This window comes from Lepus europaeus, chromosome 17 (assembly GCF_033115175.1).
Source record: "Lepus europaeus isolate LE1 chromosome 17, mLepTim1.pri, whole genome shotgun sequence".
NCBI classification, from domain to species: domain Eukaryota; kingdom Metazoa; phylum Chordata; class Mammalia; order Lagomorpha; family Leporidae; genus Lepus; species Lepus europaeus.
Genome location: NC_084843.1, coordinates 54,371,826 through 54,397,993, shown reverse-complemented (window position 1 = coordinate 54,397,993; position 26,168 = coordinate 54,371,826). Strand labels below are relative to the sequence as shown.

The following is a 26,168-nucleotide window of genomic DNA, read 5'->3' as shown; positions in this document are numbered from 1 at the left end:
GAATTACACACCTCAGGATTTAGATTCCTGAAATAAAGTATCAATTGAATTGGCTTGGTTTCATGTGACCAAACACAGCAAAGAGGTGGTGAAACTTGATTTTGCATGCTAACGTGACTAAATCATTATATAAAGAGAACGGGAGTGCTGATATTAAAATGCATGAGAAAAGAGCTTGTGCAAACTAAAGCAATATATGTTCATTTTGGTTGTGTATTAGCTATGTAAACATGGACAAATTGACTCCTTTGAGGCTAATACTTTGTTTTCTTTTGTCATATGGACAAAACATTTCCATGTTCTTGATGAAGATATCAATGATATCTTTAAGTGAACTATCAGTAGGTAGGACAATTACATGTCATTATAGTGATATCTAAATGTAAAGGCACACAACATAATACAGAGTTCATATAGAGGGATACTTGAATTTCATGATGTTCTTTGAAGTACATTATAAAACCTTTGTTGGGACCAGAATTGTGGTGCAACAGGTTAAGCCACTGCCTGAGATGCCAGCAATCCATAGGGATTCATGTCCAGGTGCTCTACTTGCTATCCAGCTCCCTGATAATGCACCCAGGAAAGCAGGAGCAGATGGCTCAAGTCCTTGAGCCTCTGTACCAGTGTGGGAGACCTGGATGAAGCTCCTGTTTCCTGGCTTCAGCCTGGTCCAGCCCTAGCTATTATGGCCCACTGGGGAGAGAACCAGTGAATGGAAGATTCCTCTCTCTCTCTCTCTCTCTCTCTCTCTCTCTCTGTAACTCTGCCTTTCAAATAAATATGTATTTTTAAAAATAATATAAAGTAAAAATTTTATTATTTAAGCCTGATATTCTCACCAGTACTGCATTTTCTCACTCAAAATATGATTATATTAAATGTGTTCAGATATGTGTATTTTAAAATACCTAAACTATTTTCAAACTATATATATTTAGAGAGAGAGAGAGAGCGAGAGAGAGAGAGAGAGAGAGAGAGTTAATATTCATGTTGTTATCTTTTAGTTTTTATTAACAGGCAAAGGATAGTAAATAATATTTTTCACATGTAAGTAAATTTTATTTCATTAAAACATTAATAGGAAGAATTTCATAAGTCACAAATGTACCATTCATTTTATTTTCTCAAGTGAACACATCTATATTAAGAACCAAACCTTCAATACAGCCATTATGGAAAATAGTTTGGAGCTTCCTCAAAATATTAAAAGTAGAACTACCATATGACCCAGTAGTTCCACTATAGTTATATACACCAAGGAAATAAAATCAGTATCCAAAGAGAAATTTGCACTTTTGTGTTCATTTTTTCATTGCAGCATTATTCATGATAGCCAAGATATGGAACCAACCTGAGGGTCCATCAGGTGATGAATGAGTAAATAGCATGCATATATGAGCACATATACAATGGAATACTAGCAAGCCTCAAAACAGAAGGAAGTCCTGTCATTTGCAACAGTGTAATTGACATTGTGTTAAGAGCAATAAGCCAGGCACAGAAAGACAGATATTACATGTTCCTACTTCCATGTGGAATCAAAAAGAAGTTGTACTTAAAGAATCAAGAAGCAAAATGGTGATTACTGGGAGCAGGGGTGGTGACATAAGAGGATTGGAGAGAAATTTATCAAAGGATACAAAATTTCAGTTAGGTAGGAGGAATAAGTTCAGTAAATGTACTGTATGACATGGTGTCCATAGTAAGTAATAATATATGGTATTCTGGAAGAATGCTGAGAGAGTAGATCTTAAGTTTTCTTATCAGAAAAAATAACACAAGCTTTTTTTCAGTTAGTGTTTACACATTATATCCATTTTCATTGCTTTTTACTTTTAAACTTTCTTCCAAATTTAAGGCTTGTATCTTATAATAAAAATATTGTTGAGATTTATTCACTCATCCAGTGTGATGACCTCTTTCTAGTAATTAGAGTACTTACTCCAATCATTTGGTCTCCTATATATCATCTTAGTGGTATCTTTTATTCCAGCTACCTATTTTATAGGATATATATATGTATATATATATATATATACACACACATTATATATATGTACATATATATATATAATCTCCCTTTCTCAATTCCTATACCTACTTTTGAATAAATTATGTGTTTAAAAATTCTTTCAGTGTTTCCCTCCATTAGCTGTTATCTACTTTTGTTATTTTAATAATTACATTGGAGATAATACTGAATACTTGACTTCAAGGTGAATAAAAAATGGTTCTTAAATTACTTCTCAGATAATGCAAATGCCTTAGAATATTTAACTCAATTTACCTCCATTTTCCTCCTGTTATCAGTATTATGAATTTTATTTATACATATATTTTATCCTGCATATATTTTACTTGTTTTTCTGACTTTCCCTGAATTTCTGTACATCTTTTGATTATTCTTTTCATTGGACTTAAAGACCTTTATTTAGTCTGCTGGTTATAAGTCTATTCTTTTGCATTTTTATAGAACTTCAATATTGGAAGATTTGTTTCCTGAGTCTATAATTCTGCATTGGTTGATAGATTTTTTAAGCATTTAAGATGCCATTCTAGGGGCAGGCATTGTGGCACAGTGGGTCAATCTGCTGCTTGTGATGCCTGCATCCCATATAGGAGTGCCAATTCAAGCCGTGGCTACTCTGTGCTTCTGATCAGCTTCCTGCTGATGTGCAGGGGAGGTACAAGATGATGGCTGAAGTACTTGGGTTCCTGCCACCCAATGGGAAGTCCCAGATGCAGTTCCTGGCTCCTGGCTTTGGCTAGCTATAGCCCCAGCTGTAATGAATATTGGTCTGCCAATAAATAAATAAATAAACAAACTCAAGCTATAGTTTTTTGGTTTTTTTTTTTTTTTGACAGGCAGAGTGGACAGTGAGAGAGAGAGACAGAGAGAAAGGTCTTCCTTTTGCCGTTGGTTCACCCTCCAATGGCCGCCGCGGTAGGCGCGCTGCGGCCGGCGCACCGCGCTGATCCGATGGCAGGAGCCAGGTGCTTCTCCTGGTCTCCCATGGGGTGCAGGGCCCAAGCACTTGGGCCATCCTCCACTGCACTCCCTGGCCACAGCAGAGAGCTGGCCTGGAAGAGGAGCAACCGGGACAGGATTGGTGCCCCGACCGGGACTAGAACCCGGTTGTGCCGGCGCCGCAAGGCGGAGGATTAGCCTAGTGAGCCGCGGCGCCGGCTTAAGCTATAGTTTTCTGGTATTCACTGTTTCTCTTGAGAAGTCAGCTGTCCTGCTTTTGCTACTTTAAAGTCTGTTTTCTCTCTGGTTGCCTTTAAGATTTTTCTCTGTTTTTAACTTATATCCATTTTAATATAACACATCTTTTTCTATGTTTTTTTTAATATTTTCCTCCTTAGGATTTGTAGCATTCTTGAGTAGTGGCATGATAAGTTTTGTCAGTTTTAAGACTCCTAGCTGTTTTTTTTTTAAGATTTATTTATTTACTGCAAAGTCAGAGTTACTGGGCCAACGCTGTGGCGCAGCAGGTAAAGCCCCAGCCTGCTGTGCCAACATCCCATTTGGGCACCGGTTTGAGTCCCGGCTGCTCCTCTTCCGATCCAGCTCTCTGCTATGGCCTGGGAAAGCAGTGGATGATGGCCCAGATGCTTGGGCCCCTCCACCCACGTGGGAGACCCGGAAGAAGCTCCTGGCTCCTGGCTCCTGGCTTCTGGCTTCAGATCAGCTCAGCTCTGGCCATTGCTGTCATTTGGGAAGTGAACCAGTGGAATGGAAGACCTCTCTCTCTGGCTCTACCTCTCTCTATATCTCTGTCTTTCAAATAAATAGAATAAATCTTAAAAAAAAAAAACAGAGTCAGAGTTACATAGAGATAAAAGGAGAGGCAGAGAGAGAGAGAGAGAGAGAGGTCTTTCATCCGTTGGTTCACTCCCGGGTTGGCTGCAACAGCTGGAGCTGTGCCTATCCAATGCCAGAAGCCAAGAGCCTCCTCAGAGTCTTCAATGCAGGTGCAGGGGCCCAAGGACTTGGGCCATCTTCTACTGCTATACCAGGCCTTAGCAGAGAGCTGAATTGGAAGTGGAGTAGCCAGGACTCAAACCAGCCCCCATAGGGGATGCCGGCACTGCAGGCCACAGCTTTACCCACTACGCCACTGTCCTGGCCCCCTCCTAGCTGTTTTTTCTTCAAATACAACTTCTGTCAATTTTTTCTGTCTCTCTCCTTCTGAAGTTTGAAATCACTCTGTTAGTTTTCTTCATTGGGTTTCATAATTATTTCCACTCTTTCATGTATTTTCCACCTTTTCCCTGTGCTACATTCTGTATGATTTCCCTTGCTCTTTCTTTAATTAAGTTCATTAATCTCCTATTATTCTGTGCCCAATCTGCTGCTATGCTCCTCTTGCATTCTTAATTTCAGTTACTGAACTTTTCTGAAGTCTGAGTCTTATTTTTAGCTCTACTATTGTGCTTCATCTGATTGTACATTTTCTTGACTATTAACCACAGCTGTTTTAAGGACTGTAGCAAATAACTTGAATATTTGGATTACCTGTGTGTCTGTCCTTATTGATCAAGTTTCCTCCTAAAAATATTTGTTAGCATACCAGCCCACTCTTGGTTGAATCTTTCATAGTAGGTATGATTAAATAAAGAAAACTCTGGGGCTGTGGCTGTGGCATGGTAGGCTAAGCCTCTGCTTGTGGTCCTTGTATCCTATGTCATCTGGCTATTCCTCCTCTGATCCATCTCTCTGCTTGTGGCCTGGGAAAAAGTGGAAGATGGCCCCAAGTGCTTGGTCCCCTGCAGCCCTTTGGGAGACCTGGAAGAAGATTCTGGTTCCTGGCTTCGGATAAGACCAGCTTTGGCCATCGCAGCCATTTAGAGAGTGAACCAGTAGATGGAAGACCTCTCTCTCTCTCTCTCTCTCTCTCTCTCTCTCTCTCTCTCTGTTACATTCATCAAGTGAGGCGCCCCTGTCTCTAACAGGTGTGAGGGATAGAGTAGATCACTGTGATCGTAGCCTGAGGAGACCTTGATCCAAGGCTCTCACTGAAAGTATAGTTCACGTTCAGCTTGCTCTTCCCTTTGGGCCATTCCAGTCCTGATCTGCGTTCCTGTAAGTACCACACTGTTAGCCTGAGGATGTCCTGGGCCTCCTCTTTGCATGTATGCACTGTTAGACTTTGTTGTATGGACTATGAGACTGCTCACAGCCTCTCTTGTTCAGCCCTTTCTTGCTGACTTTTTAAGCTTCTTTCTCCACCTGATTCAAGTATTTAGCAAAATCACCAAGGAAAGACCCATTACTTAGTGGTCTTACTCCTTTGCCACTCCACGTTTTAGGGGATGTTGACCTCTCAAATACTGCCTGAATCAGCAGCCCTGACTGAAATTTTTGTCTCCTCAGATCTGAAAGATTTCTGACTTCTCTAATGATTTAATAGCAGCCACCCTTTTCTTCTTATATCCAAGAAAAAATAAGCTTCTCCTTAGATGCAAGAAAAAATTATATATGCCACAAGGAAAGAAGTTGGAGATAGAATGTTGGACTCATTGAATTTCCTTCTCACCTGGATTTTCAACTATCAAGGCTTCATTTTCTCAGCAGCAATCCAATCCCTTCAAACAATTTATTTCTGTAGTTTTGCTGAATGTTCACATTGTTCTTTAAAGGAGTACTGGTCTACCACAGCCAGTGTAATCAACGGTAGAAATCATTGTCCATTTTTTTCTTTACTGCTTAGCTATTTGTTTACTGGTTTTAACTGATTTAACAAATCTAGATTGGCAGATCAACTTTCTGTTACAGAGAAGAACATCATTATTTTATATGATTGCTGGAGTGTCTCAATTCATTTCCTGTGAGCCCATTTTTTTGCAAAAAGCATACTTTTTGATTCATTATCTCCATATAAATGTAAAGTACTAGTTTCCATCAAAACACATGGACTTGTTGATCCGTGTGTTAAGGAGTTTATAAACTGGTTAGGTGATTAAGGTTTAAGGAAGTATAACCATGAAAGCAGAAACTAAGCAAGTTAAACAACTTGGGATTTGGGTCTTGTGCCTACAGTTTCAAACTGTTTCTAAAGTAAGCCAATTAACCTCAGTGACTCTGTTTTTCTTTTTACCATTCAACTTGATACCTGGACTGTAGATTCCTTATGAAAGGGAGGTGATGTGTATAAGGGCCTCCCACAATGTCTGTCACACTTATGATACACGAATGTTAGTGCTGCTCGTTTGATTCTCCGCTCAGCGTTTTCCTCATCAGCTGCTGTCTGTTGCCTTACCTCTCCCTCCTCCCTATTTCCCTTTCTCTTCTTTCCTGTTCATGATTTTTTTTTTTTTTTTTTGCTCCTTTCTCTCTTATCCATGGCCAGATGCATGGAAGACAGTAGTATATTATTGTTGGTTATACATATTAGCCATCATTCTCTTCTCCTTCAAATTCTGGGATTTTCTTGGGTAAAATTTATGTCACACAAATGTATCAGTGGACCGTGGAAGAGGCAGATGGGTGCCCTTTGATTGGAGAAGTTGTCTCCAGTCAGCAAGAACAGCATCCTTTTTACAGAGTATTAATTCTCCCTTTCCATCCGTCCTGAGCTTCTGTGGTTTGAAACTAGGGCATCTAGCATCATTGACTTTTTCTTTCTAGTTGAGACTCTGATCAAACTCCCTCTGTCTGAGTTCACTCCTGGAGGGTTTGGGGGTTGTAGTAAGGCATGTGTTTTTTAATTTGGTAAAATTAAATCTTTTCGGTTAAATCTACTGTGAAATTAAAACTTTGACTCAAACCTGACATTCAATAGACTCCCTTTGAAAGTGTCCTGATTTTCATGAACTCAAATGGCCACAGTCAGCCCTAGGTCCCTTTCAGTTTTGTGGTGGCTCAGCTGCCTGATGGGAGATGCATGATGGTTGCAGTGAGACAGAAGTACGTTTCCAAGTGTGCAAAGAGCAGGATGAGGGAGATGTGCAGAGTAATACGGAGATATTCCCTTCGTGTCTTTTAGATTCTTTTGTTAAATAGCCAGTGTGTTAATTAGTGAGTGGTTACTGCGAAAAAGAATCATGTGGTTCATTTTCAAAGTAAGGTATTCAGCTGTGAGCAGACAACTAGCTGGCCTAACAGCCAGGTTGCATGCACCTGAAAGTGCTTAGGTAAACAGAATGTTAGCGGCCAAAGCAGCTGAAGCAAATGCCAGAAAGATTGCAACCCCACAGTCACTCAGCCAATGAGGAGCTGGGGGAGGGACCCGTGGGCGAGGAAATAAATGGCTTTCTGTAGGTCACGCCGCGTGTGCTGGTCTACCAGGCACCTGGTCTTGAGAGATGGTGAGTGACCTCTTGCTTTTGCTGCACTCCTGAGTCTGCACATTCTTTGAGTAGAGGGATGAGGCGGTTTCTCAGTGACTGAACACGGTACAGTCATCCTGTTACCACTGGACCCTTTCCTGCGTCGTGGTGTTACAGCTGTAGAGAGAGCAGTAACAGTAGTGCTACTACTTTGCTTTTTTCTCACCCTCAGGGTGTAATGTTGAACATGCATCTATAGTGTGTAAAAGACTAGTTAATTACATTTGGTCTGATGTTCTTGGTTTTCTCTAGGTACATTTAGTCTGCCTAAGGAGATACTTAATTTGTATTGCTTGATTAAGACTGCATTTTCCCAGTAATTTGTTTAAATAAACAGAAGGCTATTTCTTGCCTTCATAAAATCAGTTTAAATTTTAATTTTTTGGCAATTTTGAGAGAAGGTATGAGTGTGTGTTTTAATGCACAGTTTTAATTGGTATATTATTTTCATGTAGAATGAGAGTGTGTCTCAGTGGCACCAAGATCTGTACCACAGTTTTGTTTATATATAAGGGTTCTTATTCATTAATACTTTTTTAAAGATTTTTAAAGATTTATGTATTTATTTGAAAGGCAGCATTAAACAGAAAGGAGAGGCAGAGTGAGAAAGCGAGAGAAACCTTCCACCCACTGGTTCACTCCCCAAATTGCAGCAATGGCCAGAGCTGGGCTGATCCAAAGCCTGGAGCTTCTTCCGGGTCTCCCACCTAGGTGCAGAGGCCCAAGAACTTGGGCCATTTTCTACTGCTTTCCCAGGCCAGAGCAGAGAGCTGGATCAGAAGTGGAGCAGCCAGGGCTCTCTGGCGCCTATATGAGACGCTGGCACTGCAGGTAGTGGCTTTACCCACTATGCCACAGTGTGCTAGCCCCCTTGTTACTTCTTTAGAGGGTAGAATTGAGAGCTTGGATCTATGCTTCTAGGATTTTTTTTTTTTTTTTTTTTGGACAAGGTTGCCAGAAAAATATTTCCTGCCCACTGAATTAAAGAAATAATTTTACTTTAGTATACTTTTGGGTTTAGAGAAAAATTATGAAGGTAGTACAAAGACTTCCTCCCATTTACGTTGCATCCAGTTTCTCCAATATAGACACACATCATGTTTAATGAACTACATGGATACATTTTTGTTAAGTGTAGTCCACACTTTATCCAGGCTTCTTTAGCTTTCCCCTAACTTTTTTTTTCTATTCTGGATTCCATCCAGGATACCATATTGCACTTAATTGTCATTTTCTTAGATTACTCTTGGCTGTGACAGTTTTAGACCCTTGACTCTAGTAGAGTTGTTATTGTCTTCTCCCACTCACAAGACAATATTGTCGATGGCCATTTCTTTTTTTGGTCCTTGGGCTTCAGCCTTCAGTTTAAGCTCACACACTCCTCTCTTGCAGAAAATTCTGGCCGTATGTGATTAGGATTGCTCTTTATTGCTTTTTCTTTAAAAAAAAAAAAAGTTTTATTTGAGTGACTAGGGGCAGGGAGAGACAAAGGGATATGTACTTGGTTCACTGGTCATGCAGCAAATGCTCAGAACAGCTTCAGCTGGGCCAGGCTGAAGCCAGGAACTGGAAGCCTATGCTAGTCTCCTAAGTGAGTAGCAGGGACCCAAGTACTGGACCATTATCTGCAATCTCCTAAGGTGTGCATGAACAGGAAACTGAATCCGAAGTGTAACTTGATCCCAGGCACTCCTATATGGGATCCAGGGTCCCAAGCACTGACTTAATGCACTGCATCACAATGCCCCTTCCCATACTCTCCATCTTTGTCTTTGATTTTTCACTTCAGTTTTGTTTTTCTTTTTTTTTTAACTTTTATTTAATGAATATAAATTTCCAGTGTACAGCTTATGGATTACAATGGCTTCCCCCTCCCATAACTTCCCTCCCACCCACAACCCTCCCCTCTCCCACTCCCTCTCCCCTTCCATTTGCATCAAGATTCATTTTCAATTCTCTTTATGTACAGAAGATCAATTTAGTATAAAGATTTCAACAGTTTGCACCCACATAGAAACACAAAGTGAAACATACTGTTTGAGTACTAGTTATAGCATTATCTACTTATTTGAAGTCTTTTCTATTTTGAAGTTTTTAATGTTATTTTCTCCTTAGTTCTGACTTGTTTTTAGTGTCTTCTTGCATGGAACTTTTTCTTACCTAAAGCATAAGGAACCTCCATTGATAGGTGTAGTATTTTTTTTTTTTCTTGATAGGCAGAGTTAGACAGAGAAAGAGACAGAAAGGTCTTCCTTTGCCGTTGGTTCACCCCCCAATGGCCGCTGTGGCCAGCGCACCACACTGATCCGAAGCCAGGAGCCAGGTACTGGTCTCCCATGCGGGTGCAGGGCCCAAGGACTTGGGCCATCCTCCACTGCACTCCTGGCCACAGCAGAGAGCTAGACAGGAAGAGGAGCAACCGGGACAGAATCTGGCGCACCAATTGGGACTAGAACCTGGGGTGCCGGCGCTGCAGGTGGAGGTTTAACCAAGTGAGCCGCAGCGCCAGCCATATGTAGTATTTCTTGAGTGGACAGTTCTTAATGTTTGCTTTTTATTTAAACAACAATTTAAGATTAAAAATCAATATACAGTTGCATGTGACTGAATAATTAACTTTTCTGAGATAATTTTTTCATAGTAACTATTTCTTAGGTTTCCTGTGAGTATGAGAAAGAATTACTTCATGTAACACAGCACTTACTATGGCGTTCCTGCTCTATTCCTCCTTTTACTGTGCAGCTTGATATAGCTAAAGAATATCATGTTTGGACACTTGATTCTGATCTTTGATTTCTGATTTTCATTGATGGAGTAGACTTTTGTTAGAACAGAGAAATGCGGTGACCCTTCCTCGACACTGGCAGAGAATTAGGCAGGCTGCCCGCAGCTTGCTTGGCCTAGGAGGGGAAGTGCTCCACCCGCCACTCGGCCTTCCCCGAACTGGAACTCGGGGGGGGGGGGGGGGGGGGGGGTGCAGCAATTAGACGCCATGGGGAGCCCACTTGAAGCAGGATCTCACTTTATTGTAAAAGGAAAAGGGAGGTGTATATATATATATATGTGTGTGTGTGTCTGTGTATATATATATATATATGTGTGTATGTATATATATATTATATATATAATATATATATATATATATATATATATATATATATATATATAGCTGAGGTATGGAGCGGTACAGAATGGATGCGGGCAAGGGGTGGGGTGATGTGATGCAAAAGGGTCTTAGCCACTCCTATTATACCACCTTAATGCTCCTTAGGCAAAAGCGCCCTGGGGCTGGGGTGTTTGCCACCAGGGATTTGAAACTTAAAGAAGGCTCAGGAAGTTTCCTTTAGGCCTCTCCAGATTCAGCCTCCCCCACAGAGAAAGCTAAAATACTCTTTCCGAATACAGTGTAAAGGAAGAGGAATAATTTAATTACTTAAAGGAATACAAAAACAATTAAAAGTTCAGCATGGTTTCTTAACTGTAGATACCAGGTGCATGTATCCTATTGCTTAACCCTAGACCTTTTTATTTTTTATTTTTATTTTTTTTTTGACAGGCAGAGTGGACAGTGAGAGAAAGACAGAGAGAAAGGTCTTCCTTTGCCATTGGTTCACCCTCCAATGGCCGCCACGGCCGGCACGCTGCGACCAGCGCACCGCGCTGATCCGAAGGCAGGAGCCAGGTGCTTCTCCTGGTCTCCCATGGGGTGCAGGGCCCAAGCACTTGGGCCATCCTCCACTGCACTCCCAGGCCACAGCAGAGAGCTGGCTTGGAAGAGGGGCAACCGGGAAAGAATCTGGCGCCCCGACCGAGACTAGAACCCAGTGTGCCGGCGCCACAAGGCAGAGGATTAACCTATTGAGCTGCGGCGCTGGCCTCAACCCTAGACCTTTTTAAAATTATTGCTTTGAACTGGCTTAATGAGTTAGCCTGGACCAGGGATTTAGATGCAGAAGAAATCAGACTATGAGAAACTACATATTACTTAAAATGGAGAAATACATTGTTATGTGTCATTGCAATGGTAGAATGAGATCTAGAAAAACTTAACCTGTTCAGCTGTGTTAAGATTCATCCATACAATAGTACAAAGTGTCTTGTAAGGGAATTTTACCAATCAGAACCAACCACATCATTTTGGTCCTATCACGTCTCTGAGTCATAAGCCTTATTTTGTATGTGAGTGTGTGTGTGTTTTTTTGTTTTGTTTTGTTTTGTTTTTAAGATTCATTTTATTTGAATGTCAGAGTTGGAGAGAAAGAGAAACTTGTCCATCTGCTGATTGACTCCCCAAATGGCTGTGAAGGCCAGGCTGAAGCCTGAAGCCTGGATCTTCATCTGGGTCTCCCACGTTGATGCAGGGGCCCGGTGATTTGGGCCATCCACTGCTTTCCCAGATGAATTAGCAGGGAGCTGGATTGGAAGTAGAGCAGCCAAGACTCAATGCGGCACCCATATGGGATGCTGGCGCTGCAGGCAGCCACTTGACCTGCTATGCCACAACACTGGCCACACTTTTTCCTTCAACTGAGGTAGATGTGGGTTTTCATTTCCATTTTTCATCCTGCTGCTCCATCCAATTGTGTTAATTCTACTCAAGCCTTCTGGAGAGCTGTCCATCTCCTATCTTAAACCATTTCTTTCCCATCCTGAGAACTAATGGAGAAATCGCTAAATTGCTGGCCACTATTCCATTCATCCTCAAATCTGCTAAGAAATGGCTTCTTCCCCACCTGCCCTCTGAGGACTGGTGTCTATTGCTGCCCTTTAGTCACTGCACTGAATAGATCTCGCCCTAAACCAGGGATGGTACCCATGCTCTGGTTTGGGGCAGTTTACGGATAATCTGCTCTTGCAACAAGAGCCTTTTTAATATGAGTGCGGTGATGTGTAACATGACCATCAATGAGATGGGGACATACAGCTACTACGGTTCATGTCTGTGAAGGGGGAAAAAAACTTATTATTCACACCCTAAGATTTCTTCTTTTTTCTATGAATGTGCACTCAATGAAATTGTATTTCTTACCCATGATATAAGGCACAGTGTGGTTTCTCCTTTTGAAGTTTCTGTTCTTATTTTAATTCTTGGAAGAAAAATCTTGATCTTCTGAATATATCCCAAAAATTTTGAGAGTATCCCAGCATCCCTTGAAGGATGTGGATGTTTTCATTTAGGGTGTTCACACAGAATTGTGAGCCCATCAGCAACTTTTTGTTTTTCTGTGATTATTGGGCTTAATCTGTCTTTAGATGTAGAGACAGTGAACAATTTTTAAAAGAGTTCTTAGTCTTAAATTCATGGTCTTAGTCAATCTTGGTTATTTTTACTTCTGCCATTTTTAGATAAAACTAGATTGTGCTAATTGTTAGAATAGTAATTACCTTCTACAAATCAGGAACTTGCTCTAAGTGTGTATGTGTGCGTGTGTACATGCACACGCACGCATACCTGTGCCATATCTAATTCCCACAAAAATCCCAAGAAGCATATATTATTATAGTCATGGTATTAATGAGCAAACTGAGGATTAAGTAGGTTCAGCATATTGCTCAGGATTCTACAACAGTAAGCCTGAGAATTTGATTTCAAATCTGTCATAGCTCTTATCTTGTACATTTCCATCTCTATTATCTGCATCTCTATCACAATAGGATCCTAGAGATCATGGGACTTTTCTGCCACAGCAGAAGGGCCTTCACTGGTTTAATCCAGTTGAAGGGGCTGAATTCAAATATCTTTATGAGTGTCTCTAGAAGTGAGAGAAAACTAAAAGGCCAATATGTAAGAGTACAACAGACTGTGGTAGCTTGGAAAACAGGATGAACTCAAAGGAGCGGGCTGAAGCTCTGCACACCAGCAAGGAAGTGCTAATGGGGCATTCAACAGTTGTATTATATGACAGGTGGCTCCAGTTCAGGAGATGCAGGGCATAATAGTCCAAGAAAATGTCTAGAAACTGAACTTGAAGTTCTGAGTGGCTGTGCTGTTGGCATTTTGTAGATATGTTTTGTTATTCCATAAGATTTCTGTGGTTTATTTTTTTTTTTTTGAAAGTGAGTTTGTTAGCTTTGTGCCTTTGTCTTGCTGAATTAATACATGGATGGCATATGACCTTGCTTATTTTTCTCTTGAGTTTTTGATGAGATCCTAACTTCTGTGCTAATGAGTGCTAATTATGAACTTTTTGGATCTCATCCTTCCATTCTTCCCTTTAATGAAATAATGTTTTCTGTAGCACTTGTGCCAAAAATCACGTCTGTTTTTATTTTTTCTGAGGATGAGATGTTCTAGGTAGCCTAGATTCAAACGAATCTGTGCCCTCAACTGGGTTTTCCTCTATGTACAATCTATGGTCTTTAGAATGACCATACAACATGTGGAAAATAGCAATAGTGATAACAATTTAAGGTGTGTGTGTGTGTGTGTGAGTGTGTGAGTGAAATGGGATAATGCATATATGGCAATTCTCAATGTAGCCATACTCAATATATGTTTAGCTTTATTGCCTTGTTATCAAGTGATTTTTTTTTTTTTAATGCTGAGCTGTAATTTTAATTCACCTTTTACCCTCAGGTAAGTATTCTTAGTTCACTACAAAACAAGGTCCCTACAACAGTAAACAAAGCACACATGATTTTCTTACTATGTTGTATGTGTTTTTGGACACTTCTGCTCAAAGTTCTGGCTTATAAACGGGTGATGCTGTCATACTCTTGTTAACTGGCTTTACCTACCCTGGATGTTTGAGCAGTAGATTTGATAAGGGAACATTGTATGTCTGTTTGACTGCTTTGACAATGATAGAATTTTGCAGAAATCCACTTGCAGTTTCTTCCAAGAGTACACAGAGCCATACACATTTAATTCCTAACCTTGAGTTCCTATTTCTCTAACTGATCAACAAGTTCCTTTTAAACAAAAAATTGAAGAATTTCCTATATACTGCCACTGTGCTACTGTTATGGAAGTCATAACAATAGGAAAGATATGTGACCCAGCCATTTAAAATTAAAAAGATGTAGAGATACAAAATGAGGAAATTCAATTTAGCATAAGGAGCAATGTGTTTCTCTCTCAGAAAAACTTAGGATTTTGAATGTTTTCAATGTAAAGAAATGTTAAATATTTGAAGAGAAAATATATCCTGATTGGATATTACATAATGTATTACCTGCACCAACACAACACATACTAACCCTATAGTATGTTATATATTAATGTAAAATATTACATGAAATGACAAAAATGCTACCAAGATTTGATAGGAAAGACATCTAGGATGAGAGAATAAAGAAAGAATTCATAACTGGTATGTAATGCTAAACTTCCAAGGTAGAATTTTTCAAATGGTATCTTGACAGAAGTGAAAAACAATTAACATGCCATCATTGGAAAAGTTGTAGAGAGATAACTACTTCCCTTCATAGGCTGTCATTAAGAGCCTATTGTCACTTTGGGAAAAGCAGTCCTGCTGGATTTCATTAGATTTAGAATGTGCTTGCTTTTTGACCCAGTAATTCACTTTTGGGAATTGATTTGAAAAAGTAATGTTTGTTTTAGCTTTGTGATAGTTTAAAAAAAGGGAGTAAACTAAATACTGTCTAGAAGGATGGTAGAATAAATGATGACCTATATTATAGTATATAAGGCAATTAGTGATATTAATAACATACATCTCTATAAATTAAAATCATGCTTATGTAATTTTATAAGAAGTTAATGGTAGAATAATATGTCCTGTAATCTCTTTATAAGCCAAATTATTCACCAAATATATATACATTTGTGCTTCTATTTTTATATAAAGTAAATAAAAATTAAGGATGGAAGTACAATAAACTACACCTTCAGGAGTATAGAAAAATGTTATAAAACATAGAATAATTCAGCAGTCTAATAACCAGCAATAAGAAAATATATAACTTACTGGGAAAGGAGAATAAGTGGGTTGCCAGTAATCAAAGTTAGTTTGGACAACAGGAAGGAGAGACACTTGACTCCTGGGGTAGATCTGGATTAGGCAGGAGAGACAGATTGGATGTGTTGTGAATGACTTGAGGTTTTTTGTTTGTTTGTTTGTCTTGCTTTGTTTTTGATGGCTACTGGATAGAAAGTGAAGCTGTTTGAACAGGGGAATTGCATAATACTCTCTGCTTTTTGGGAGCTTTTTTCCAATTCAGGGTGCATTGCATAGGGCAGGTCCTAGAAGTTGGCAGCGCTGTTAAGCTATTTGCAAAAGTCTAGGCAGGAGATAAGGACCTGTATGAACCAGGTGGCAGCAGTTTGGAAAGAGAAAAATGAGAGTGATATATTGGAGGAAGATTGCACAGAGTTGTCAACTTAGTGATGTTGATAGGGAGGGGGAGGAGAAGGAGGAGTCAATGGTGACTGAGAGAATCATATCCTTTGCAGAAAGAGGGGTCTACAGGTGGTTTGGAGATTAAAGGTGACATGTGTGATTTATGGCAGAGTGAGAGACTAGCTGGCAACTGAAAATTGCCACTCGGATTGAGGCTATAATTAGGGTTTTGTAAGATGTTTGCATCAAGCTGTTGCCTTAGCAAGAAGTTTGGTTAAAAAGAGATGGTAGAGAGAAAATGGGATAGACAATAAGGCTTTTGTGGTTAAATTTTGAGACTAAGGCAGCCACTGAAAAGGTGAGCCCTGAGCTGCTGGAAGGAAATAAGAACAGCTTGGGAGGTGGAGTCCAAGCTGGCGAGGCTAGAGGCAGGACTTTGGATTTGATTTCCATAAAGAAGTTATGTGAGACTCAGGTTTTGCCAAAATCCTCGTGTGCTCTGATTTCCTTTTGTCAAAGTAGGTTTTAGTGTTGGGAGGCAAGCAACACTGGTGGTGGCTAAAACCATTAAATGAAGGTAAAAGAGCAACTTCATTAGGAAGTTCATTGCACTTGCACCTGCACCTGTGGCTCCATCACAGCATCAAAAGTGCAGCTTACCTGTTCTGGGATGTGGCAGAACAGGAAGTATAGAGTGCAAGTACAAAGTACTTTGGCTGAAAGGAAGAGGTAATTTGAACCAGAATCAGTCGAGCCTCCAAGTCCACCATTTCTTCTGGAAACCTGGCAGGTACAAAAACAAGTTAAACATTCACACAAGGAGGTAGCCAGCACAGCAATGACAGTTTTCTCAATATGCATGTGACAAAGAAGGGGGAACTGCTATGGAATAAAAGAAACAAAGTCAGGAAAGCTTTCTCTGCATCGCTCGCTCCCTCTGCTGTGAAAACCAGGAAATGAGTGGTCCGCTAAGGTAGCACTGGTGACCGTACCCCTCCCTCACTCTCTGCATCAGATCATCACTGAGCCCCAAACTGTGAATGACTTTGTTCCTTAAATATGTCTCAATCTGTTCATTCCACTCCTGGATCACGGCAACCATCATGATCTAAGCTGCCGTCCTCGCTTGCCTCATGCTTAGCTCATGACAATTGATTTTCTTCATAGTCTGGTTTCTCTTCAGATCGTATAAATGACTTGCCTTTCACAATTGATTTTCCTCATCTGCTTTGCTGTGTGTTCCCCATATTCTGGGCCGAGTGAGCTTTACAAATGCCATCCTGTCATGTGATTTTTCAAAGACCTGGATCCATGCCAAGAACTATGAGGCTTTCTCTGGTTCAGCCCTTGCCCACCTGCCAGCGGCCGGCCACCTGCCACAGCTGGCACTGCTGTTTCTTGCATGTGTGCAGATTAGCCCACTTGGGGCCTTTCAATGCGTTGTTTCCTTTCCAGGTAACGCTTTTTACACAAACACATGAACATAGACTGATGAACTCTGATCCAGGAAAATTCTCTGTGAAGATCCCATTTTAGGCCATGGCCTCCTTTTCCTAGGCTTCATTTTTTTTCTCCATTCTTTAAATCACAATTTATAATTAGACAATTCTATGTAGGCCAACATCCATTGATTGGCCTCAGGAGGATTTAACTTCCATGAGAGAGAGGGCTGCATCAGTTTTATACAATATTGTGGCTCTAGTGCTTGGCACAATGCCAGCCATGTTCTTTATAGTATCTGTTGAACTACTGGTCGTTGTGGACTGGATGGACACTTGGGGATGTTGGCCCAGGTTCACATGATTGTCTTTTACCTAGCTTTCATGTTTCTTCACCCATTATCCCCACTCCTATTTGTTTTATTTGTGCTCTTTAAAGACTATTAATTTGAAAGGCAGATTTACAGAGGTGGGGGTGGGGGAGTTCTTCCATCTGCTGGTTCACTCCCCAATTGGCTGCAATGGTCGGGGCTATGCCAATCCTAAGCCAGGAGCCAGGAGCTTCTTCTGGGTCTCCCATGCAGGTGCAGGGGCCCAAGGACTTGGGCCATCTTGTACTGCTTTCCCAGGCAATAGCAGAGAGCTGGATGGGAAGGGAGCAGCTGGGACTTGAACCGGTGCCCATATGGCATGCCAGCACTGCAGGCGGCGACTTTACCCACTGCACCACAGTGCCGGCTCTATTTGTGCTCCTAAAATTTCAGTTCCTTGTGTATCTTTTGTGTGTCACTGAGGCTGTTTAATGCACATCAACATTTTATTTCCCATCTTTGAGTCATTCAGATACTTTGTGTATGTGTACCTCCCAGTGAAGACCTCCCAGTTCTTGATTTGTTTTTGGTGTCTTAAAATTTTAATTCCTGTAGTTCCCTGCTTATGCCTGATTTTGCCAAGAATTCTCTTCTCTTCCACAGATTACAGGACAATATAGTCCTTTTGAATCAAGTGTCCTGTGGTTTTCCCCATATCCAATTAGTGCTTTCTGTGGTTGCAAGAATAAGTCTTGGGGCTGGCACTGTAGTGAAGCCACTGCCTGCAGGGCTGGCATCCAATATGGACGCCAGTATAAGTCCTGGCTGCTCCTTTTCTAAGCCAGCTCTCTGCTGTGGCCTGGGAAAACAGTAAAAGATGGTCCAAGTCCTTGGGCCCCTATACCATGTGGGTGACCTGGAAAAAGCTCCTGGAGACCTGGCAAAAGCTTTTGGCTCCTGGCTTTGGATTTGGCTAACTCCAGCCATTGTAGCCATTTGGGGAATGAACCAGCAAATGGAAGATCTTTCTGTCTCTCCTTCTCTGTAATTCTACCTCTCAAATAAATCTTTAAAAAATTAAGTCTAAAACAGCTACTCTATTAGTAATTTCTCTGTCTGGGTTAAAGGTGTCTGCAAGCCGGTGCCGCGGCTCAACAGGCGGCGGCACACCGGGTTCTAGTCCCGGTCGGGGTGCTGGATTCTGTCCCGGTTGCCCCTCTTCCAGGCCAGCTCTCTGCTGTGGCCAGGGAGTGCAGTGGAGGATGGCCCAAGTGCTTGGACCCTGTACCCCATGGGAGACCAGGAGAAGCACCTGGCTCCTGCGTTCGGATCAGTGCGGTGCGCCAGCTGCAGCAGCCATTGGGGGGTGAACCAATGGAAAAAGGAAGACCTTTCTCTTTCTCTCTCTCTCACTGTCCACTCTGCCTCTCAAAAAAAAAAAAAAAAGTGTCTGCAAAGTAGATAAAGTATGGAAAAGTAAACACTGTATCGGGATCCCCAGACCTGGATACATATCTATGTGATGTGCTTAACTCTACTACCAATTTTGTTTATAAAGAGACAGAATTTACTGTGTATAGATTTTTGAAGAATCTAACAAAATACCACATAGAATATCACATCAGATACATAACAGTTTTGAAAACAGATTATTACTAGTCTTTTCAATTTGACAATAAGAGCATTTGATTAACTCTAACAAATAAGGGAGGGCCCTATCAAAGGTAAATGCTTATATTTTGCCCATAAAGCCCAAGTGAGGACTATTTCTTTCTTACTGTTGGGCAGTTCTAATGTGAGTGGACTCTTGACTTGAGGTCATTTCGCCTTTCCTCTCAAGCTTGCTTTCTGCAGTCAATTTCACTTTCTCCCCTGCTTACAAAGGGTTTTGTTTATTGGTCATTCCCTTCCTTGAATTTCCAGGCTCAACAAAGCAATTGAAGAAACTTTTAGTCAATGTGCTAATGGAGGAGGGAGCTCCTGTTTGTGTCCTTTGTCAAGTGAGCCGGTTCTCAATTCTACCTATGAAATCCAGTGGGGATATTTTAAACAGCATACTTACGTAGCACTATGAGTGATTTTGATTTAATTGTTGTGGGGGTGGGGTCTGGACATCTTTTTTTTTTTTTTTTAGAATTATGCAGATGATGGTAATGGTTAGCCAAATGAGCAGACCTTGTTAGTGACTATAATGGTGGGCTTTTGAGAATCAGTCACTGAGCCAGACAAGAGAAATGTTTAAGACAGAAGCCACGTTCTGGAGAGTGCTGCTCTATTTCCAAATCGGGACTGACAGAAGCAGCAAGAGTGTGCTGAAAGGGCTGAGCATTTGGCCTAGCAGTTAAGATACTCATGTCTCCTATCAGAGAGCCTGGGTTTAACTTTCATCTCTGGCTCTGGTTTCCAACTACCTGCTAACGTAGACCCTGGGAGGCAGCAGGGATGGCTCAGTTAATTGGGTTCCTGCCAAACTGTAGAAAACTAAGTTTGAGTTCCTGGTTCCCGGCTTCAGTCTGGCCCACCCTTGAATGGCATTCAGGAGTGAACCAGCTGGGGAGAACTTTCTCTTCCTCTGATACACATTTTAAAAAGAGCTGTGCTTAAAAATGGGTTCAGTTAGTCTTTCTCTAAAGCATTTTGGCTTTTATCTGGATACATATAAGCTCTAGCTAAGGATTTCAAAGTCCTTCTTAATTTCAAAGATAGAAATGAAACCAGGTGACTTAATGCAATTTTTTCTTCATTTTTGTCCCCACACACTGCATTGAAATTTGGGGTGGGGGGGTCTGCAAACTGTAGGAGTGATAAATTATCCTTTCTCTAAACATTTCATAAGAACTGATTCATAAGGGTATTATCTTCCTTTAAGGGATGTAACAAGGACAGTTCCTCCTCCCTTGCCCTTGAGTATGTTTATTTGCTTTAGGAATCTTGAGAAACTGGTGAGTGAACAACTTTTTTGTGCAGAATAATACTTGTACCTTTGTTTTTCCTGAAAGATGAAAAGAAGGTTAACTTCTGTTGAACATCATCCATCCATGTGCCTGAAGCCATGTTTTGAATGATTTTATTTTTTTGGTAAATAGTCAATACTGTTGCAGAACCAATGCCAAATAGAAGAATGCAGAGATAGGAAACGATAGGATAACTTCACTGATAGGTGTCATCTTCTGCTATTTTTTTTTCAACCCTCTATTTGGGAGAGCTTTGTTTGGGATGATTGAGAGTCTATGTGAAGACTTTCCAGAGGGATGAATGCGGGTGACACATGTTAAAGAAGCAAAATTGGTTGGAGAGACACTAGCACACTGGAGGCAGAAGGTTTAGGGAGTAGAGCAAATTTATGAAGTATATTAAAATTAGGAAGTGCCATTTGAAGCTTCTGCCTGAAATGAGTAGATTAATGAATGCAATCACATATCCTACCTGGAGACAGCCTATAAAGTGCCTTAGCCAGGGAAAATACAGTTTTAATCAGTCACAAAAAAACAAATTTCCTCATGTACCTAGTAATAAAAATCTTTATCAATGTGACAGATGAGAAGAGTACAGTGTATATAACACTTTAGAATATTGGAAAACTCAAGTGCTATTTACTAACCTGACAAATTTTCTTAGAGTTTCTCCTTAGATATGGAAATACTTATGCTAAAGTTCAAGATGCAAAGAATATTACCTTGTCCCAGAGGAACTTTACTATGTGTTGTCTATAGCCTAGCCAGAGTTTTGTGCCTTAACTCAGTGGAGATGTATCTAAGAACATTTTCTTGCAAAGCAATTTCCAAATGACTTGAGTTCTTGAGTTGCCATGACTCAAGTTTGATTTTTTTTTTTTTTTTTTGAGTTAGCTTTGTGGTTTCCTTTCTCCCGATCCCTAATATAGAGAATGACAGTAGAGGACAAAGTTGAGAATTGAGCATGGGCAAAGGAATACCTATTAAAACCAGTACTGTGTTGGCCGGCGCCATGGCTTAACAGGCTAATCCTCCACCTTGCGGAGCCGGCACACTGGGTTCTAGTCCCGGTTGGGGTACCAGATTCTATCCCGGTTGCCCCTCTTCCAGGCCAGCTCTCTGCTGTGGCCCGGGAAGGCAGTGGAGGATGGCCCAAGTCCTTGGGCCCTGCACCCTCATGGGAGACCGGGAGAAGAGCCTGGCTCCTGGCTTCGGATCAGCAAGATGCGCCGGCCACAGCGGCCATTGGAGGGTGAACCAACAGCAGAAAAGAAGACCTTTGTCTCTGTCTCTCTCTCACTATCCACTCTGCCTGTCAAAAAACAAAAACAAAAAAACAAAAAAAAAACCAGTACTGTGTTCTAGTATTTCCCTGTCTCCTACCTGCCTTTTTTCCTCCTATATTGCAAATATTAAAGGGAAAACCATGCTAATGGAATGTTTACTTTGAGGAAGTTTTCTGTCACTGTGGAATTTTGTATACATAGCTTCTTTGTGATATTTAGAGGAAATAATTCCATTTTAATTCTTACGTGAAATCTGTTCTATTTATATTAGTATTTCATAAAGAATTCTCAGGTAACTGTACTTCTATCAATCCCACCTCCTTCCTTTTTTTCCTTTACGTTTTGCAATAATGTAATTTCAGCTTACTTTATAATCACAGGCCTTACATACCACTAACCATAATGTCAGTAAAAAGTCGAAAGACCACTGTTCCACAGGAGTATAGGCAAAAGCTAAAAATAATAATCAAATCATGTCTGTTTCTTAGGTCTTTTTGTATTCTGTATCAACTACCACATATCAGAAAACATATTTGTCTTCTTGGGACTGGCTTATTTCACCAAACATAGTCTCCTGTTGCATCCATTTTCATTGCAGAAACAGGATTTATTGCTTTTAATGCCTGAATAGTATTCCATAATGAATATGTACCATACTTTAGGCACCATTTGATGAAAATACAGGTTTATTCCATATCTTAGCTATTGTGAATTGAGCTGCAATAAACATGTAGGTACAGGTAACTCTTCTGTAAGCCAATTTCATTTCCTTTAGGTAAATTCCCAGGAGTGGGATAGCTGGGTAAAATGTAGATCTATTTTTAAATTTCTGAAGAATCTCCATAGTGTCTTTTATAATGGTTTCACGAGTTTACGTTCTCACCAATGGTGTACTAGCGTGCCTTTTCCCCCACTTCCTTGCCAGAATTTTTTTTTTTTTTTTTTTTTTTTTTGTGAGAGCCATTCCAACTGTGGTGAGGTGAAACTTCATTTTGGTTTGGTTTGCATTTCCCTAATGTCTAGTGATCCTAAGCATTTTTCACATGTCTATTAGCCATTTGAACATCATGCTTTAAAAAATGCCTATACATGTCCTTTGCTCATTTCTTGAATAGATCAGTTTGTTGTGTTGTTTCTATTTTTAACTTTATACAAATGATTTCTTAAGTTTTTTGAGCTCTTCATAGCCCCTATATATTAATCCTCTATCAGTTGCATAGTTTCCAGATATTTTGTCCCATTCTGTCAGTTGCCCTTTTGCCTTGAGTTCTTTGTAGCACAGAAGCTTCTTAGCTTGATGTGATCTCATTTATTTTTGCTTTTATTGCCTAGGCTTCAGGGGTTTTTTCCAAGAAGTCTTTGCCTATGTCACTGCCATGCAGGGTTTCCCCAATGTTTTCCTCTAATAAATTTGAAGGTATCAGATCATAGATCTAGATACTGGATCCATTGTGAGTTGATTTTTGTATGAAGTGTAAGGTAGGCATCTTATTTCATACTTGTGCATGTGTAGATTTTCCTAGCTCCATTTGTTGAAGAGTTGATTCTTTCTCTAGAGGTTGATTATTGGCTCATTTGTCATAGTTGTAGATGAGGAAATAATTCTTCTTTTAAAATATTTATTTGAAAGGCAAAGTTACACAGAGGCAGAGAGGTCTTCCATCTGCTGGTTCACTCTCCAGATGACTGCAACAGCTGGAGCTGCACCAATCTGAAGCCAGGAGCTTCTTCTGGGTTTCCCATGCAGTCACAGGGGCCCAAGGACTTGGGCCATCCTCCACTACTTCCCATGCCTTAACAGAGAGCTGGATTGGAAGTGGAGCAGCTGGAACTCAAACCGGTGCCCCCATAGGGTGCCAGCACTGCATGCAGTGGCTTTACCCGCTATCCCACAGCACTGGTCTTGAGGAAATAATTCTTAATAAATAACTCTTTTGAGAGGAAAGTTGAAATTTAGATTTTCCTGGACTAATACTAACCTCATCTGACATAATAGCTGGTTGAAGCTGACTTTTATTAAAACACATTGGTATTTAAGTGTTACTACAGACTGGATGTTTGTGGCCAACCCTCTCCCCCCAAGTCTACCCAGTCCTCAGTGTCGTGGTATTTGGATGTGAGGCCTTTGGGAGGTATTGAAGGTCATGGAAGTGGGACCACTTCTGAGTGAGATTAGTGTTTCTATAGAAGCAGTCTAGAGAGCCCCTCATATCTTCTTTCTGTGGACACAGAGAGATAATGGCCATTTATAAATGAGGGAATAAGTACTTTCCATATACTGATCCTGCTGATGCTTTGATCTCTGATTTCCCAGCCTGCACAAGTGTGAGAAATCCATTTCTATTGTTTATAAGCCACCTAATCTATGGGAATCTGTTAAAGTAGCCTGAATGGCTGCAACTACATGGAATCATTGATGTGACTGGCAAACCTGTTTTCCAGGCTTCTCTGAATGTGCACAAATTTTATGATCTGATTTCCACTTATGAAAATGAGACTAGTTCCTTCTCTATTCACAATTTTAAAAGTCATTTCTAATAATGAGTCCAAAATTAATCTCTAATGAGGACTTTCCTTCATGGAGAACATTAATGAGTTTGAGTCTGAGAGTCAAGCACACCAAGATTCACCTTTGCTTCACTTCTATACCCCAACTAGTTATGTGGCTTTGTGCAAGTTACCTAATTGCTCTCAGCCTTGGTCTCCTGATCTGTCAAAAGGGGATGACAGTAATAGTATTCATTTTTTATGATTTTTGTAGAGAGTAAATATGATCATGCACTAATATGTTTACATATTTTCTGCCTATAGTCACCATTATACACATCAGATATATATTGTTGTTATGATTATGAATCATGACTGTTGTTTGCTTGACCAATCAAGTGCCTATTCAGTATCTCTGTTATTTCAGCTTTTTTTTTTTTTTACTATTTTTTGTAGTGTGGGCCATTCTGTTATCAGATGCCAAATGATGAACCATTTTTCCTCTAAATCAAGGTAAGACAAACTAGTATGACAGGTTGAGAAATTGGTCTAATTTAAATTTCATCATTCCTTGTAAGAATGATTCTGTGTGCTTCATTACTTATCAGGCCACCCTGGGAGACTGAACTAACAGCAGTTAGAATGACAGGTGCCTATCATGATAGCGACACTGTACTGAGGGAAAAGGGGAGGGAAGCACACAGTGCAGCTACTAACAGTGTGGGCTTCAGTGTTAGAGACCAAGGTCAGTGTCTTAACAGTGCCCTTCACTGGCAGTGTGGTTTTGGGAAAATCACTGTTCCTTTTTGACTTCAGCCTCAATATCTTATGAGTAAGAATAATAAGAGACAGTACCTCAAAAGACTGTAAAGATTTGAACAGTGCATCAAGGTATTTAGTAGAATGACTGTCAAATGCTGAATGCATTGTGCCTCAATGAAAGTGGCAATGACAGTGTTAATGGCTGCAAAGGGAGAGGTACATCAAGGGAGATGGAATTTGATTTGAACCTTCAGGGATATGTAGGATTGTAATGACATGGAAGAAGAGGAAGGATGTCACAGACATGATGGAGATCAGAACCAGAATTTGTAAAATAAGAGAAATAGTAAAAGTTTTTAATAGAAAATAATGTCTTGCTATTCATGAAGACTTCATATGATAGGCTTAAGATGTGGAACTTAAAGTTTAAATTCAGTTTAAATTTGAACCATAAAGGTCATTATTCCTGAAACCCATTTCCTAGTTTTATAAGTTAGCAATGCTGAGGGAGGGTGGAAGAATCTGCATTGTTAACAAGAGCCCTGGATGTTTCATTGCAGATAGTTGGAGTTGGTTAAAAGATTATGATCCAAGGAACACTGTTTAAAAAATGGTAACCTGTTGTAGATAATCAAGAAGGGAAAGATCTGCATTATAGTGATGAACTCTACTTCATATAGCCTCTTAAAACCCTGTCCTTGGTCTGGGGGACGTTTTTTTGAAAATATATGTCTTACTTACAAGACATACAGATGAGGGCTGTACTGGCAAGACACTTTTGCAACAATGAAGTCCAGCAAACAAGATTTCTTTAAGGGTGGAATTTGTATGTCAGGATTAAAAATTCTACTGATTTGTTAGTAGTATGTGATGTTGACTAATATTTGATCTGCTACTTCAAATCATTTGAATTCTAGAGTTATTTAAGAACGTAAGATTACGAATAAGGAGCAATATACTTGATCTTCCATTAGGGATTGTGTATTTGAATTCCAACAACCCATAAGCTCTATACTCAGGCAAGTTACCTAATTCTCACAGGTCTCAGCTTCCTCAGATGTCAGATAAGGTAAGAACCCTTCCTTAGAAGTTGTAAAAAATAGGCAATGCTGTATTCTAATATGCTTGTAAAAGCTCTGCATACGTCAAGAATTATGAAATCGCTCTTAAGTGCCATAAAATAGAAACAAAGTGGGTTTGGTCTGAAATGAAAAAATCTAGGAATGGGAACGTCTCAAAGGAGGTGAAAGCACTGGAGAATGGACTTGGAGCATGGATTGCATGTGATGGG

The 26,168-nt window shown here is 40.3% G+C and overlaps 1 long non-coding RNA gene across 1 annotated transcript; it reads left to right on the top strand.

The window, feature by feature from the left end:
* The first annotated feature begins 7,242 nt into the window (after positions 1-7,242).
* LOC133776393 (uncharacterized) lies at positions 7,243-25,949 on the top strand. Its single transcript, XR_009868370.1, has 3 exons — positions 7,243-7,314; positions 24,572-24,628; positions 25,919-25,949. It is a non-coding gene; the product is annotated as an uncharacterized LOC133776393 (long non-coding RNA).
* The last annotated feature ends 219 nt before the right edge of the window (positions 25,950-26,168 follow it).